The sequence below is a fragment of the Oxyura jamaicensis genome, chromosome 2, assembly GCF_011077185.1.
Source record: "Oxyura jamaicensis isolate SHBP4307 breed ruddy duck chromosome 2, BPBGC_Ojam_1.0, whole genome shotgun sequence".
NCBI lineage: Eukaryota > Metazoa > Chordata > Aves > Anseriformes > Anatidae > Oxyura > Oxyura jamaicensis.
In genome coordinates this window covers 100077628-100092640 of record NC_048894.1, presented here as the reverse complement: position 1 = coordinate 100092640, position 15013 = coordinate 100077628, and positions in this window count along the sequence as shown.

The window sequence follows — 15013 nt, the reverse complement described above, 5'->3', positions numbered from 1 at the left end:
CTTATACTCTAGATTAGACTTTAGCCAAATGCCTAAGTTCGAGCTCAGTTGCAATACTATAATACAGTTTCCCAGGGAAGTGGTGACATCACTGTCCCTGGGGGTGTTCAAGTATATATTGGAAGTGGTACTTAGGGACATGGTTGGAGTGATATTGGTTGTAGGGGGATGGTGGGACCAGATGATCTTGGAGGTGTTTTCCAACTTTAATGATTCTGTGAGTCTATGATTCTGTTTGTGTTTTGACAAATATGTTTCTCATTTTTCAACTGAAACAATATCACGCTCAGAAATTTGTGTTTGTTTAGCATTATATAGAGTTCCAAATTTTTCTTGAGTTGTTATGTCAAGTCAAAAGGAGTTTTAATTAAAAACTGAAACAGCCCTACTATCAGTAGTTTTTCTTCTGCAGTATATGAAAAAAAATTCATCATTTCACTAAAGGTATGTTGGATATAATGAATGCTTCTGTCATGAGAAAATTTGGGCTGTCTTTAAGCTTTTTCATTTGTAATGGGATCTGAAGACTTCTGACATTCGTTTTGTATGCTGAACATGTTCATTCAGGCCAAACATGAGCCTTATTGTGTTCCAACAGATGACCCAAATATGCTGGATGACCCATCAGTACATCTGGAGACCCAATGACATCTCATTATGGTCACGCATAGTCAAAGAAAATAAGATTATGTTTTCAGATGTTCTAAAGGTTTATTTAAAAAGTAGTAGTTTTGGGCGATAAAAGTTTAAAAGTTGGGCGATAAAAGTTTAAAAGTTGGGCGATACAAGGAGTTTCCACAGATATGTAGGAAGCATTCTATGATAGTCCTTGTCTTTTTTTGACATGCTACAGACCTAAAGCATATTTGCTTGCTTTGACTTCAGAAATAGTGAATAAGGTTTATGTACCCAATGCCTCTGAGAATTTTCAAGTCCCTCTTTACTGAATGAAATGGGTATATTTACGAAGGTTGCCTGTGCAAACTTTTATTCTGTTCTATATTTTTAGCTCTCTGCTTGTCACCAAATATGCACACAACCTGGCACTCATGAAAATTATTCGAGAAACATTTTTCCAAGTGTTACACAATCTCAACGTTTTGCTAGACTGTATTATGCCCAACGAGGTTCTGATTAATACAAAGAGGTCCTAATTTATTCTGGTGGTTTGGAAATACAATAGAAATTAAAGATCTTGGAAAGGTTTTCTATTTTTTGATTTGTAGCCCTTTGCAGGTGAAAGAGTTATAAAACAGAGTCAGAGTGCAAGGTTTCTCAATAGCTGTAATGTAAAATTATAACAAGGTCTATGTACGGTTTTCCTGAATAGCTAATACATGTATGATTACTTAATGGTTGGAAGAAATTCAGATTTAATGATTTAACCTTTTAACTGTAACAGAATTTAAAATACTTCATGAATTCCAATGGAAGGAAACACCACCAACTTCAGTGATCATATTTTTATGAGATTTTTGTGTAGTTGAATCTATACTGGCATTTGTTTCCACATTAGTATCATAGTACTGTCTGCATAAAAATTAAGCAAATAGCTCTCTGCACTATGGATATCCAAAGTCCATTTGGAAAAAGATGAAGCATTACTTTTGGTAGACAGCATTGAAAAGTGCTAAGGTACTACAGCGAGACAAGCGTGGCAATTGCTGATGGTGTAGAATTGGAAAAGCCATTTTCCAGTCTCATGGGGACTTAGGCTTGTCATATTTTGAAAGTGTTAAAAATTCTAAGAATCATAGAATCATTTAGGTTGGGAAAAAAAAAAAAACCTTAAGGTCATCAAGTCTAAACCTCACCTAGCACAATGAAGTCCACCACTAAACTACATCCTAGTCCACATGTCAATTAGGGATGGCAACCAGGGATGGTTACTACACTACTTCCCTGGGCAGCCTGTTGCAATGCCTAACAACCCTTTCCATGAATGAATTCTTTCTAATATCTAAATGCTCTGATATAACCTATGAAGACAAATTAATTACACATGTTCTGTCTCAAACTGCAACTTTTATAAGTGGATTTTACAGAAAGACAACGATATACTGTGTGATTAATTGTCTTTTCCCGTGTCTGCTCAGATGCATCTCTGTCACCACAGATGTCAGCTAATGCAGGGCACCAGCTGTTCCAGAAATCATTTCCATCCTCATGCCTGTGACTCTGGACTGCCCAACTGTCAGCTCCGTCCAGAGCAGTGCTCCCTGAAGGCACAAGGTCCCCATCCCTGAGGCAAAATATATGCAGGAACAAGCTCAGACATGCAGACCTTGTAAGGCTGGACACAAACACATAAACTGGCATGAACACTGGCATGAGCTCCGCAGAGTATTTCCTCTTTGTCACGAGAGATGGCAGCAATGGAACTGTCAAATTCTGCTGAAACTGGTGTTTTCTGGTGAAAACCTGTTCTGTTCCAGAACTTTACCTTCAAGTTTTGCACTTCAGCCATTCAGTTTCTACCCAGTGTTTTAATCAGATGTTTCTACTCTTTTGTGGACTGTCATATTAAATCAGTTTGGAACATGTTAGCATGCTTTCATTAGGAGCTGAAAACAGTCTAATAAAATTTTAGGGACATTTTCTTTGCCTGGTTTTGTTTTAATCCATGTAAATTTTATTCCTCCACTTCTTCCCATGTGTGCATTATGTTCTTGATTTTTTTAAAATAAACAAACAAAAAAACAAACAAACCTCTCTCTCTCTCTCTCTCTTTCTCTCTCTCTCTCTCTCTCGCCTCAGCAATTTACCTAAGACTTGACAGCCATTTTTCTCCCTCTTTTCTATCCTATATTATGAAAACTAAAATTATAACCATTAAGACTTCTGGGGAACATGGGAAAAAAAAGCTAATAGTGTTTACATAGGTTCCCACATCCCTGTCAGAAGCAATCATTAATATCATAACATATAAGGATTGTCAGTGTTCCCTTGTTTAGTAAATTTTTAATATGTTTTTGATGACTTTTTTATCACTCTAACCTAGGATCACTGTCTGATAAATTTACTTCTTGTGCCACAGGGGAACATGTAACAGGTTGTGCATCATTGAAAACACAGTGTGTCAATAACAATATCTGAATGACAAAAACATATAATATTTTCCTCTTCTGTTTTTCTGATGACACACTTTCCTTCTTCTTTAGCCAGATTCAGGCTTGTGGGTTCAGTTTTCTTTCTAGAAAACTGTATTTTCCTTAAGATATTATTATGATGCTGTGTATATGCAGAAAATGATTTCCATTCCTAAACTATGTAGTATTCAAACTTTTGTGATTTTTGGGCCACATTATATCTGACAATGGAATGTATGATGCTAATTTGTTAAATTTAAAGTATCTGATAACAGGCTTGGGCTTTTTAGATTATTCAAAAATATATGAGAGTCCCCTTGAAAAGGCTTTTAGAAATTTGTGGGCCACTGAACTATGAGTTTAGAAGCAGTGCAGCAAGATAAAGCCCCCCAAAGTTCTTATTACTCTCTGTAGTCCTGAAAAGGTCAAGCTGTCCTTTGGGTCCTCATTCTGGCCTTAATGTGAAAGAAAGACACCAATTGAAATAATTTTTTAGGAATATGAGGCAGAATCGAGCAGTAAAATGATATGAAGCGTAGTGGGAATATTGAGATTCTGATAATATGGAAGTGGAAAAAGATGATGTGTTAATGAGGTAGAATGGAGAGCTTTGAAGTGGTTTGATTTTAGTATTTCCTAAAAGTGCTCAAATAATTTAATTACATGAAAATCTGTGGTGTTACGTTGTAAGATGTTCATGTGGAAAAAGATACCCTGAAGATTCAAACATAAAAATGAATGACTGTTTTTATTTTTAATAAATATAGTTCTAAGGCCACTTCTTTCATAATAGGAGGCAAAAACTGGATACGTTTAGTGAACTGATGGCTTCTCTGGTATACAGATGCTGAGAATTGTTTCCGTAGATTGTTCTGAACTCACAAAAATTATGTGTATCTTGGCCTTATATGATGATTAACTCCTTCCTTTCAGCTGAAGAATGTCTTCAGCAATCTTGGAGGATCACGTGATGAAGAATACTTTCACTTGAAAATACAGAGCAGTGTTAACCAACAGGACTAAGAAGCAGCACAGGAAGGTAGCAGGCAGACTGCAAAGCAGACTGTGAAAAGACTGCAGAGAGATCCCTGGAAAATGGTAGGTGTGTCAATGATAAAAAATTAACGAGAAAATGTTTTTGGGTGACTGAAGGTAACAAATATAAAATCAAAATATGTCAGTCTTAAAAAAATAATAATGAAAATACAGACAGCTGTAAGAAAAACAAACAAACAAACAAACAAAAAAGACAATAAAACAGCACAGAACCTGTAAAGCTGAATTACCTACAATGCAGGGAAAAAGAAAATAAAGTAAGAGACATGGGTGATACAGTGATTTAGGCAAAACAGAAATAGAGAACCAGTGGTGAAATACACCCACTTGAAACCATAAGTACCTGTAAAATCATGTAAGAAGCACAGGATAAGATAAGCTTGGACAATTTCTCCATACCTCTTTACCTTGATTTAGTACAACATCTTTATTGAGAAAGGTTTTAAAATATAAATTATACTTCTACAATTGACATCTACATATATCTATTGATATTAATAAGTTTCTTTTACATCCATCATATACTTGTATTTATATCTACTATGTACATTTTTGAGAATATTTTCAATGTATTTCTTTTATCATTTGATTATATTTTGACTTTTTTTTTTTTTTTTTTTTTTTCTCCCAAACAAGAGTTTATAATAGAAATATCCAGCGTATGAAAAAGGAAATAGAAGATCTGAAGATGTCAAATTTGTATTAAGTTGTCTTTATCAAGTGTTGTGTTTTAACCCTGCAGGCAGTTAAGCACCACACAGCTGTTTGCCTACTCCCCCATCAGAGGGAAAAGGGAGAGTATTGGGAAAAAAAAGTAAAACTCATGTATTGAGATAAAGACATCTCAATAGGACAGAATAGGAAAGGAAAATAATAACAACAACAACAACTACAAGAATAATAATAATAATATGCCATCAGTAGTTTATTACCATATTATCTTTATAAAGATTTTTGACTTATTGTCTTGTCCTCAGCAAGTATCTGTCTTCAAATTTTGTTTACCTTTATTCCTTAGCTGTGAAGACAACTTATTTTCAGTATAATGCACATAATAACTACTAAACTTTAGAAAAAAGCAGTCCTGACTGGATATAAGGTGTAGAGAAGCTATCAGTATGATCTCCAGTGTTGGTCCAATCCTTTGCACATGGCTGTGCAAAGTAAGCCATGTTTCTATTTTGGCCTGTTAGCCTGAATTTCCTTCATTGGAAAACAAAGATGTAGGAATTAGGAATAATGTAAACCTAGATGAGGATTTATAGTGCTGTCATTATTTTGGAGTTATGCTCGCATTTATTTTTTGTTCTGGAAGTGGTCTTTGGTCCACTAGGTATTGGAGAGTCTTTGAGTCCCATATGAAATATTTCTTTCATGTAATAAAACCTTTCATTTTTCTAGGATGACTTTGCTCCAGGATGAAAAGTGAGGAACAGCTTTCTGAGTATATGAGAAGATAGTTACTTATCCCACAAGTTATGTTCTGCTGCATTTTGATATCTTTGTTCATATGATAAAGGCATACATGTTGATCTGTTTTTGAAATAAAATCAGTATTTCACAGGAAAGCAAATGTCTTAAAATTCAGTTTACAATTAGATCAGTTCCAGAGTTCCATAGTTCCAGAGAATACTTATCACAAAGCTGAATTCTTGTTTAATTTACTATAAATATGTATAAATACATGCCAAGTCCATTGCTTCAATATGAAACCAAGATAGAATCTGGAACATAATGTTAATATTGTCTTACTGCAAATGAAATAGTTAAGCATAAAACAACCATTGCACAAATATAAAGGCTGATCTGGACCTAAACCTAAAAGAAAAATATTAATTCAGTACACCACTAAGAATTTCATGATTATTAGCCTGAATGTTGAAAATTATTATCAGCTTAATCTCCATGTCTTTAAAAAGAGGAATATTTCAAACACAATTTTTAAAGTGTTATGCTTTTATAGAGAAAGGTTAATATAGATGGAGAAGGACTCTACTCTGTTAGATAATGATAGGACAAGGAGGAATGGTCTTAAAATAAAAGAGGAGAGATTTAGATTAGACATTAGGATGAAATTCTTCACTCAGAGGGTAGAGAGGCACTATAACAGGTTGCCAAGAGAAGCTGTGGGTGCCCCATCTCTGAAGGTGTTCAAAGCCAGGTGGAATGGGGCCTTGGCCAGCCTGATCTAGTGGGTGGCATCCCTGTATAGAGAAGGGGGGTTTGAATTAAATCCCATTTAAGGATTCCTTAAGATCCCTTCCAGCCCAAGCTGTTCTATGATTCTATGATTCTATGGTATTGATCTATGTGTTTAAGTCTATATTTCTCTTAGAGAGGTTTTTTCTTTGATGTGGAGTCTCAAATTCATCAGTTTACCATTACAGTTGGATTTTTGGGGTGTTCAGTTTACTTCTATAAAACTGATGCTTACCCTAGATGCTCAGAACTTTTGGATTTAAAGCAGTGATGACTTTACTAATTTTTAGCTTTCAATAATTATGTAAGATCCTTAAAGAACCTGAATGTGTAATTTCTCATGTTTAGTAAGTGCTTTAGAGCATGTTGTACAACTGCAGCCAGGATGAATGTTAGGTGTACCCTCAGGCAGACTAGTTAATCTGGTTAAGAACCTCTTTGAAAAATGGATCTAAATTCCAATGCATACAGCAGGAAAATACTTTTTTTTTTTTTTTTTTTTTTTTTTTTTTTTGACACTATGTGGAGCTCTATTTACACATTAAATTAACATTTAATGACAATGGAAACAGAAGTCCCTATTTGCTCCAGTAAATAACTGTTTTAATATATCTGACAGCTAATCTCTACATTCTCTTCTCCTGTTCTCCTCTCCCTCAACTTTCTGCTATAGTGAAATTTGAAGTAGAAAGGATCTTGTGCAGTAGCTTTGATAATTTGTCCAATATTCAGAGCTCAGAGCGAATCAGTGCAGAGCGCTTTCACAAGATAATTTATTACCTCACTGACAGAGGCAGCTCTACTGCCATTAATTTTAAATACAATCCTTAGCTTTCACTTTTTGATTTTAAAAAGATTAAGTTTTTATCTGTTTTGGCACACAGTAGATAATTTAATACTGTCTTCTAGTTAAAGTGTTTGAATGGTGTTCACTGGATTAAGTAGCAGTGACCTGAATTTCTGACTACTGTTCATATTGAGACCAGGTGGATTATGTTTGAATGAGATTTTTAGCTAAATGTATTTCTTATAATTAAAATAAAACCCATCAACATAGTTTCATGTAGACTATTAAAATTATTACAGAATCACTGTTGTCTGAATTCTAGTTTTCCCCTTCCAAGCCTTAGTAATTCATACCAAGGCTGTGCAAAGTAGCACATCCTCAAGGAAAAAAAATAAAAATAATCTTGTTAAATGTGGGAGGTCTGGGCAATCAAATATTAGTTTGGGGGTTTTCATGTCAAGGGTACTTTATGCTTTCAGACTGTCATAACTTGACAATGTAAATGAGACTCATGGCTTTTTAAAAGATAAATGCAGCCATCTTTCAAAAAAATTTTTGATCACCTACATTAGATATGAGCATATAGATATAGGAATATTACTGTTCTGTCTATACTACAAAATGAGGACTACAGGAAAAAATATCCTTTTGTATCCTAAGATGATATGTATTGTATCATCTTAGAATTTAAACAGTCTAAGCATTATTTGCTATTGCCAGAGGTAGTAACCTGAACATCTTGCACCGTGCAGAGTTATACTTAAATGTACTTTAATGTTATCTTTCACATTAATATTAAGGATAAAGAAACTTCAATGTTATACTTTTTTTTTTTTTTTTTCTTTTTTTACCAACATTTTAACTTTAACTTTTAACTTCAACATTTTACAACTTTTTTAACAAGGGATACATTTCATAGAGAAGATAAAAGGTCTTCTGAAAATGTACCATTTGAAACTCAATTTCATGGCATCAAGAAGTTCAAGCTCTACTGAGTAGAATCATCTGCAAACAGTATTAAAATTATTCAAAAACAATTGACTCTTAGAAGTTCACCTTTGAGTCTTTAAGATTCAATTTGGTTCAATAATCTGAAATTTAAGTAATTTGATCAAATAAGTTATTTGAACTCTTTTGGTTGAGAGATGACAGAAATTTACTACCAAGTTTCAATTATTCACTGTTTTTAAAGGGCAAAATAACTATGATGATTGTCTAGACTGACTTTTTAACAGTATACCAAACACATGTTTTTCAAATGCAGCAATTCATAGCTAGACTAGAACATGGTATTATAAAAACGTGAAATCTTTAAATATTTTATTTATACTAAAAAATATAACATATTAGCAGTGAAACATACTAATCACAATCAAATGAAAGCTTCATAGCACATAACAGTAGCACTTATCCTGAAAAGACTGAAATTTCACATAGATCCTTATGTCAAATCTTTAATCCATGACTAGATAAATGCTAAGAAAATCTTTTTTTTTTTTTTCCCTTGAATATTTTCCCTATTTTTTTTATTTATTTTTATTTTTATTTTTATTTTTTTTGGTCAGAGTATGTAGGCTACTCAAGCAGGAGAAGGGACTATGGTTTCCTGTCTGTATACCAAACACGGTTACTACACACCATCCAATAAATGTTTCCATTAATGTCACTGGAATTTGGATAGGAGTTCCATTCTTAATGGAACTGGTAACTGGTACTTGGAAGTATTAATTCTTAAGACTGGTACTGGAAATTCAGCATTTTTTCCAGAAGACTATATATAAATATATATCATATATATTATAAGATCATTTTAAGAAAAGCCTTTAGAAACAATTATTCATTAGCATTTTCCCATTGGTCTTATGTATTATTTACTCTCAAGTAGTAAGCTATGTAATACTTACAAATAGCTTAGTAGATCTGAAATTTTTATGAGTAAAGAAAAATACTTGGACATGTTTTAATTTTTGCATATAGATAGACAATGTTAGTAACAACTTATTTTTCACCATGATTTTACTACACTTTTTAAAGTATTATTTAGGGCCAATTCTCTTCAATGTTTTTATAAATGATTTGGATGTAGAACTCAAATGCATACCAAGTAAATTTGCAAATGACACTAAATTAGGAAGAGCTGTTGATTCTCTTGAGAGTAGAGAGGCCTTGCAGAGAAATCTTGACAAGTTAGAGACTGGACAATCACCAATCACGAATTCCAACAAGAGCAAGTGCTAGATTCTGCACCTGGGAAGGGGCAACCCTAGATATATGTACAGACTGGGGAATAAGAACCTAGAGAGCAGCTCCACAAAAAGGGATCTGGGGTTTTCTAGTCAATGGTAAGTTGCACATGAATCAATGGTGTGTGGACCCTGGCAGCCAAAAGGACCAGCCATATCCTGGGGTGCATGAAACATGGCATTGCTTGCAGGTCAAGGGAAGATATTGTCCCACTCTGTTGTGCATTGGTGCTGCCTCACCTCAAGTACTGTGTGCAGTTTGGGGCACTGCCATATAAGAAAGACATAAAACTATTACAGTGTCCAAAGGAGGGCAATGAAGATGGTGAAGGGTCTGGAGGGCAACATGTTAGATGAGGTCACTTGGATTGTACAGCCCAAAGAAGAGAGAGAGGGGAGGCCACATCATGGCCTGCAGCTTCCTCACGAGGGGGAAAAGGAGCAGGTGCTGAGCTCTGCTATCTAGGGACAGCAACAGGACCCAAGGGAATGGCTTGGAGCTGCAACAGAGGAAGTTCAGGCTAGGTGCTAGGAAAGGGTGGCTGGGCACTGGAACGGGCTCTCCAAACCTGCTGAAGTTCAAGAAGCATTTGGACACTGCTCTCAGATATATGGTTTCATTTATAGGTAGTCCTCCAGGCAGGATTGGACTTGATCCCTTTGGGTCCTTTCCAGCTCGACATATTTTGTGATTCTATGAAACAGCTATCAAAATTGTAGTATATAAACATAATATTTTCTGCAAAAATATACACAAAAAATGTAATTGTCATAAATCAAATGTCACAGACTTTTATACAGGAGAATTAAGATAACCTATTGGTTTTAATTTTGATATCCTGTTATTATAGCATGGTATTTATAGGTTTCGATGATACTCTTGCTGCATGTAGAGCCAGGAGAAAAATTTTTAATTTAATTATTTTATTTTATTTTATTTTATTTTATTTTATTTTTTATTTTTTTTTTTGAATTTGCCACCAATTTGTTTGGTCTTAAACATGCATATTACAGAACACATGTATAAAATAATATCCCTTATTTAATTAAAGAGAAACAGAAAACATTATAAAAAGGGCAAGGTTTGCAAATAGTTTATTCTGAAAACGTGAGTATTCGTAGAATCATAGGATGGTTTGGGTTGGAAGAAGCCTTAAAGATCATCTAATTAAACCCCCCTATACCATGGTGAGGGAGACTTTCTATGAGACCATGTTGCTCAAAGCCATATCCAACATGACCTTGAACACTTTCAAGAATGTGATGTACACAGCTTCTCTGGGCAACCTGTTCCAGCGCATCACCACCCTCACAGTAATGAACTTCTTCCTAATATCTAACCTAAATCTATCCTTTTTCAGTTTAAATCCATTACTCCTTGTCCTATGACTACACTTCCTGACAAAGAGTCCCTCCCCACCTTTCCTTTTCCAGTACCTTTAAGGGCAGTACTTAAAGGTACTGGAAGGCCACTATAAGGTCCCCTCAGAGTCTTCTCCAGGCTGAACAATCCCAACTCCCTCAGCTTGTCTTCATATGAGAGGTGCTCCAGCCCTTTGATCATCTTCTCTGGACTCATTCTAATACTTCCATGTCCTTCTTGTGCTGGGGACCCCAGAGCTGAATGCAGTACTCCAGGTGGGGTCTTACAAGAGCAGAGTAGAAGGGAAGAATTACCTCCATCGACTTGCTGGTGAAGTTTCTTTTGATGCAGCCCAGGAAATGATTGGCTTTCTGTACTGCAGGCACACATTGCCAGCTTGTGTTGAGCTTCTCATCAACCAACACCCCAATATTTCTTTTATATGTATATTTTTATGCTGAATTATGAAAAACAAAAACAAAAACAAAAACTTTGCCCAAACAATGTTGCCTTTTGCTTTTTGTATGTAAATTTTCTTACGCTCATTTTTAGATAAGAAGACAAATAGAATCCAAATGGTCCAAAGCAGTGTCAATTAAGTCCAAAAAGAGGCATTTTGAGTATAACTATACTAAACCAACAATATATTTAATTGTTATAAATATTGTTCACTCTGGTGTCCAAGCAGGATTTTTGTATGGCTCATTCTACTTCTAAGTACATTTACTTAGAAATAGTTTATGAGTCACTCTAATGTAAACTGAAAAGAGTACGGACACATTATAAATACTTTCTGTTTAAAATTTTGGGTACAAGCTTGATTGATAAAATCTGATTGAAACCTTTTTATGATTAAGATGGTTCCAGACTTTAAAAAAACTTTCATGGATAATGAATTTAATATAACTTATACAGAGCATCCTTATATCACACTAGTAAAACCAATCACTTGGGAAACTATTTCTCACATTAAATGGAAGTAAATAATTGTGTTTCAAATAAATGTTTAATTATTTTTTCCCTAATTTCTTATTTTTGTTGCTGAGTTTTGATTATTTCCTATAATGTTATTGACTTAAAAAAAATTGAACATGTACCACTATACTCAAAATTTCTCAAATCTATTTTATTTACTTATTTACTTTTACCTATCAGATATAATTATGTAATCTAGAATTTACTTTCACAGGAAATATATTCAATGTTTTTAAAAAGATGTACTCTATTTCTGTTTAGATGTATTTCAGTATTATGATATTTTTACATGTGAAAGCATACTTTGATTTGTACATTGGTAGCCAAATCCTGTCACAAATGATATACCAGAATTGAATACTGCACGCCTTGTTAAAAAGAAAACAGTTCAGTGTGTGTAATATAATATCACTTTTCTTGTGGATTCTGAAACACGTAAAATATATATAATTTACAGTGTGGGTGGGATTTATTAAGTGAGGTAGATACTGACATATATATATTCATGTCAAATTTTGAAAGCAATAATTCATGTTTCTCTGTTAGTTCACAGATTAAGATATGATTCCAAGATTACCCAAGATGCCAAACCAAAAGGGTTGAAAGAAAAAAAAAAAAAAAAAAAGAAGAGAAAATAACAAAACTGATAGTACATTCAGTATATGAGCTGCTATTTCATTTCAGTTTTTCATTTAAATGTTTTTAGCCAAAGCTTTCTGTAACAAAGGTCTTCATTTTGTGATTTCAATTCACTCAAAAGATACTATATTTTTAATATATTTTTTCTTAATAATAAGAAATTAAAATTAAAAGAACCTAAATAATTAGGTTGGTATTTGGCCACTATGCTATGTATTTCATGCTGCAGGAAAGAAAGGCACAGTGAGTGCTAAGCATGGACTTTAACTTCCCATGAACATTAATTATACATGAAGGAGAGTGCATAGCCAGACATTCAAAGAGAATTGCAGTCATGGCCTTGCATTGCTCTTACAGACTAATACATCAGAATGACAGCTGCTACCTGTTCCCTACAGCATAGTCTTTATTCATGTTGTAACCATGCAAAAGGGGTAGGAAATCTGTTTTCTTTGTCTACCCCAGGGAAAAAAATCTTTTTTTGGTAAATTTTTTGTTGGTCTTGATTTCTGTTAAAAAAGCACAGGTTTTCAGGTGAAGAAAAAAAAATATGGAGAAATTTCATTATAATAACCACTGTCACTCTTTATTTGATGAAGTATTTATGTATTCTTTTTTATTGATACAAAATAATCTATGAACTACAGCTATGCATTGTGAAAGCTCTATGCAAAATAAAGTAACTTGTAAAAAGCTTCAATTTTAAAAGGATTTATAGGATAAAGCTTACCCTCTGGTAATTAATTCTATTATTAATAGTGAAATAACTAGCAATAGTGAAACTCTAGTTTTTAAGAATTAGTACATACATGTGAATCCACTTGCATGAATTCAGGATGTTCCTGAATGTATCCAGTATTTAAGGGAAAGAACAAAAATGTCAAACTGTTCCACTCTAAATGCCTAAGACATCGAAACACTGCAAATACGTCTATTTAATAATGCATTTATTGTTTCAGGACCAAAATCCATGACTAAATGAAAGAAAAAAAAAATCCTTTCATTTTTCAAGAGATGGGTGAAGGAGATATTATTCCTGCCTTACATGAGGTTTTCTAATTGGAACATTTTACATATTTCTGTAAAAAGTAAGGCAGTAATATTTTTAAATATTCATTCACTACTCTTTCCAGTTGCCCTTATTTTTGTGTTTGTTATAGAAAGATCACAGTAAACAGTAATGCGTAAAATTAAGATACATATTTTATAGCAAACATGAATGGAATGCAATAACTCAGTGTAGCTCTATGTGCTTGGTATTATTGTCAAAGACTAAACTCCATTTTATGTTGACACTAGTCATTTGACATTAGGCTTTGACACAAAGTATAAACACTCTGTAAGTAATGAAGGTGTTTAATAAATCCACAAATACTAGTGTATTTTTTAAAAAAAACATTGATTTTTTTTTTTTTTTAAATAATATGGTCACAATCATATAATCATAAAATATACAAGTTGGAAGGGACCAAAGGATCATCAAGTCCAACTCCTTATTTTTATAAGAATAAAAATCAGATCATGTGTCTGAGAGCATTGTCCAACCTCTTCTTGAACTCTGGCTGTCTCAGTGCTGTGACCCATGTCATGGAGGAGCCTGTTCCATTGCCCGACCACTGTCTTGGCAAAAACAAAACAAAACAAAACAAAACAAAACAACAACAACAAAAAAAAAAAACACTTTTTCCTGATATCCAGCCTGAACCTCCCATCACAGCTTCAAGCTGTTTCTTCAGGTCCTATCGCTGGTCACCAGAGAGCAGAGACTAACGCCTGCCCCTCTGCTTTCCCTTTTGAGGAAGTTGTAGACTGCAATGAGGCGTGCCTTCAGTCTTCTCTTCTCTAAGCTGAACAATTCCAGTGACTTCAGCCACTCCTCATACTCCTCTAGACCCTTTACCATCTTTGTTGCCCTCCTTTGGATACTCTCTAACTGTTGTATAGCTACCTGTCTTATACTGTGGCACCCAAAACTCGAGATGAGGCCACACCAGCACAGAGCAGAGCAGGACAATCCCTCTGCATGATCTGCTAGAAATGCCATTCTTGATACAACCACAAGGTAATGTGTATTTTGCAATCATCGGATTGGTTTACAAGTTACATTCTTTTTGCCCCATTACATTTGAGAATCAAAACTGTCATCTGGGGGAACAGAACATTTCTAATCCTTATTAATATAAATATTAGATTAAAAATATATATTAGAAGGCCATAGAAGGTCAGCAGTATGCAAAGAGATAGTAAGACATAAACTGCCTTAGACTACTTTATTCATAGATATTGGACAGTAAGACATAAACTGCCTTAGACTACTTTATTCATAGATATTGATGCACTGTCAGCAAATTTGATATTTCTCAGTATTTCAAAATAATACAGAAAATTTTGCTGCAAAATACAGGCATTCCATGTATTTTATATTCATTATATGAAATGGGAAGTTCATTCAAATAGAATGAATTTTATGCTGCCAGTCTATATGATTCACTCACAAGGCTCTCAAGCAAATACTCAGATGCATTCTCTAGCTCTGTCATACATGTACTGGGAATGGTCCAAACAGATGTTCACAAAGCCAGTGCTTCATGCTCTTCAAAATCTGTCATTAAAATGCTATTTTGCCAGTAAGTCTTTAGAAAGTAGTTGGTACCTGTGAGAC